Here is a 4,306-nt window from a genome sequence, read left to right on the forward strand (position 1 = left end):
CAAATACAATACACACTAATAATCCATTTTATTGGATTCATATCTTTTATATCCTAGAGACAGCTTTATTTCAGATTTTGTTTCAAAAGGCAATACTTTGGAATTATGATACATAAAACTTTTAAGAAGTAATGTGTCTCTGTATCAAGCTTCAATGTGAAATAGATTCTGAACCAAATGCCAAGAGAAAATGTCTTTGTCTTTATAAAATGAATTTTTTGCTCTTATTTTCCCTTGTAGATAAACAGAACTATTTGACAATATTGTGAAACCTTATTGGGGGTGTCACACACACTCCAAGCTCTAGAGTCATTTCAGGTGGCTTGGTTACTTTTGCAGAAGACCTTTTGAGCCCTTCAGGCTGCAAGTGGCTGTGAAGTTCCTCTAACTATTCCTTCCAAGCTATTAACTGCAGTAGCAAGTGTAGACCTACTCAGTAGAGCCTGCTAGTGTGGTTGAGTGACCTGTTAATTTATCCAAGAGGGTCTTCAAAAATCTCAGAAATTTAATTTGAATAAGTAAGAGGAGGTAAATCATGGGTATTGGAATAAGGTGGCCTTGAAAGTTTTATGTAGTGAGCCAGCTTGTTTTTAACATTTACCTTACTTTTTAGGTTTTCTTCTTCCTTCCTCCCCAGTGTCCACCCCTACAAGTTTCTGCTCCTCTGAATGTGTCTCATCTACTGTCTTGGAAAAGAGCTGAGCACCTGTTGTTACTCCCATTTTGCAGATGAAGAAACCTCTTATCCCAAAGAAAGGAAAGCTAAACATTAAGGGTCAAGGTATTTGGGTATTTGGGGAGAGGGGTCTCTTCTTGCCTTCTCTAAACTCATACTATATTGAAAGCAATTTCCCCATACCCATTGGTGCGCATTGGTTAGATTTGTTGGAAACTAATCATTTCCATTTTTGGCAAAATCAGTGTGTGGTTATGAGGATAAGTAATAAGCAGGGTCAGTTACTCTACTTGCTGAGAGTATTGAAATATTTCCTAAAGTTTGGAACAGATTTCAGATGATAATTACTAGGGCTATTACTCATGATATTGGTCAGAAAAAAGAGTATCTATACCTCTCTGAGAATTTTCTATTGACCTAGTTGATTATACCCCATGATGCAGGATGGCATGGTGTCTTAGTTTCCCAGGGTGGCCATATCATTTACCACAAACTGGCCAGCCTAAAACCACAGAAATTTATTCCCTGACAGTTCTAGAAGCTGGAAGCCTGAAATCAAAGTGCCAGCAGGTCCACAGTCTCTCTGACTCTTCTAGAGGAGGATCCTTTCTTGTCTCTTCCATCTTCTGGTGATTGAGGGCAATTCTTAGCTGTCCTTGGCTTGTAGCCGCATCCACCCCAGCCTCTGCCTCTGTCCTCACATGACATTCTCCCTGTGGGTCTGTGTCCCTATTTTCTTTTCTTATAAGGACACCTGTGACTGATTAAGGGCTTACCTTAATCCAGTATGACCTCATCTTAACTTGATTACATCTGCAGGCCCTATTTCTAAATAAGGTTGAATTCTAAGGTTATAGGTGGAAATGAATTTTTGGAGGACACTATTCAATCCAGTACACCCTATCTAGAAAAATGGTGCATGGCACAAACAAAGATACTTTTCTCTGTTCCCTACATGGCTTAGCTCCCTCTATGTGGGCTGAAGGGTAACCTCTTTCTCTACAACTCTTGCAGCAATAGTTGAAGAACCAATAGCTGATAGCAGATGACATTTTTCTGGGTCTTAGAATTCCTCAGCTGAGTCTCTGACCACACATGTCTTTCTCTTTTTTTTTTGCTTTAAATTAAGACTATTTGATTTAAAATCCATTTTAAAAATCCATTGACCTAAAGTGCTATTAAATATTTAAAAATCATAAAAACCTCTATAGTTACTTAATAAAAATTGCATATAGATATATCTCTTTATCCCATCTTCTAGCTCTCAATTTGCCCAGGCAAACTAATGAAAGAGAAGATGTGTCAATTAAAAAAAAGCTCCACGTAATGAAATGCAAAAGAAAAGGGAGAGACAGGCAGATGCTGCCATGTGCCTTGCCATGTGGGAGAGGAGCCAACAATTGCTGGCAACCAGTTTTCAGGAAGAAAGCGTGACCTTGATGGTACCTTGATTCAGACATTGTCACAGCCTCAAAACTTTGCTCACCTACTGCTTGTCTAGATGTGAGAGAAACTCCAGAGGAAGCATGTTGTCAGCTGCGCTATTAACAAAGAAACCATGGGGTAGCCGATGTCTCCAGTTCAGAGTCTTGAAGAGATCAGCAGCATAAGTCAGTGTGCTTTTGCTACTGCTGCCTCAGACTGTCTCAGCTGCAAATGACAGAAACTCATCTCAAACTAACTGTAACACAAAATCTCTGACCCATTCTTCCAAATAAGGACCTACCAGGAGATGCCAAATAAGTTACCCAAACAATCACATAAGATGCCTCTGAGCTAGCCCTCCTCCAGCCTCACTGCCGACAACCTCACTTGGGAGCATACCTGAGCCTGCTTGCTGTTCATTGTGAAGCTTTCCTGCAGTTCTGCCTACCTTGGGGTCTCTACCAAGACAAGAGATTATTGCTGACCCCCTTGCTACGGCCAGTTTTGAATAAACAGCCTCTGGCATCATTTGAATTCTCTTTATTTCTCCAGAATAAACTCTATTCTCTGAGAAACAGAGGGAAAGATGGAGAAAGGGTAAAAAGGGGAGCAGGGCCCCAGGGGAAGACTAAACATAGCCAAGATGTCAATTCTACTCAAAGCAAATTACAGATTCAACACAATATCAATCAAACTTCCAAGAGACTTCTTTTCAGAAATGAAAAAGACAATCATCAAAGGTGTATGAAATATTAAGGGCCATAAATAGCCAAAAATATCTTTTTAAAATAAAGAACAAAGTTGGAGAACTCACACTTCCTGATTTTAAAGCTGACTCCAAAGCTGCAGTGATCAAAACAGCAAGGGATTGGCACAAGACAGACATATAGACGAATGGAATCAAACTGAGAATTCAGAAATAGACCCACACATCTATGGCTAATTGACTTGTGACAAGCATACCAAATCTACTCAATAGGGAAAGAATAGTCTTTTCAACAAATGGTGCAGTTGGTCCTGGTGATCCATAAGCAAAATAATGAATGTGAACCTCTACCTCACACCACATACAAAAATTAACTCAAAATGGAACAAAGACCTAAATGTTAGACAAGGACTATTTTATTCCCAGTAATAAATGTAGCATTTTCAGGATAGTGTGCTAGGCATTGGCACCCAAAACACAAGCAACAAAGAAAAAATCTTTAAATGGAACTTCATTAAAATTAAAACTGTTGTGCATCAAAGAACTTCACAATTAATATAAAAGACAACATATAAAATGTGAGAAAATTTATGGAAACCACATATTTGTTAAGGGTTTAATATCCAGAATTTATAAAAATTCCTATAATTCAACAACACAAAGGCAAACAACCCAATTTTAAAATGAGCAAAAAACTTGAATAGATCTTTTTCCAAAGAAGATATACAAATGGGCAAAATGGATACAAAAAGATGCTCAACATCATTAGCCATTAAGGAAAAGCAAATTCAAACAAGATAAATTTCACACCAACTAAAATACTATTTTAAAAAATCCCAAAACATAACAAGTATTCATTTCACATGAGTATTAGAGGATGTAAATCTATATTTCAAGAAGCTAAATTAGTAGTTCAAATTCTTTTAAGAAAGGATAAGATTCATATTTGTAGCAAGATGCCCAAACTAAAACTCAGTTCCTAAAAATCAACCAATGAACTGAACTAACAAACAGAAAATGGTGGTTGGTAGAAGCCAGGGAAAACTCTTATTCCAAACCTGCCAGCAGTTTCTGTCTAGCAAAAGATAACAACTTTTTTGGATGGTACTTTTGTTTTTGTGGACAAAAATGAATAGACTGATCCTTGCTTCAGCAGCACATATATTAAAATTGGAATGATACAGAGAAGATTAGCATGGCCCATGCACAAGGATGACACACAAATTCATGCAGTGTTCCATATTTTTTAGGATTTGAAGGAAACTTTCTCAACATGATAAAGGTCATTTATGAAAAACCCACAGGAAACATTGTACTCAATGGTGAAAGACTGAAAGCAATTGATGTCATTTATTCCTTATGTGATTATAAGAATTGACCAGTAAAGTCAAATGGGACTGAAGTTTTCTTGTGGGAAATAATGGGCTCCATTGCCTTTTTTTTTTTTTTTTTTTTTTTGAGAAAGGTTAATAAAGAAAAAGGTGCATACCTGGGCAAGA

General features: G+C 37.4%; 1 non-coding gene across 1 annotated transcript; it reads left to right on the forward strand.

The window, feature by feature from the left end:
• Positions 1–3,951: 3,951 nt before the first annotated feature.
• On the forward strand, positions 3,952–4,054 carry LOC111760684 (U6 spliceosomal RNA). Its single transcript, XR_002794298.1, has one exon. It is a non-coding gene; the product is annotated as a U6 spliceosomal RNA (small nuclear RNA).
• Positions 4,055–4,306: the final 252 nt, after the last annotated feature.

This window comes from Dasypus novemcinctus, chromosome 14 (assembly GCF_030445035.2).
Source record: "Dasypus novemcinctus isolate mDasNov1 chromosome 14, mDasNov1.1.hap2, whole genome shotgun sequence".
Lineage (NCBI taxonomy): Eukaryota > Metazoa > Chordata > Mammalia > Cingulata > Dasypodidae > Dasypus > Dasypus novemcinctus.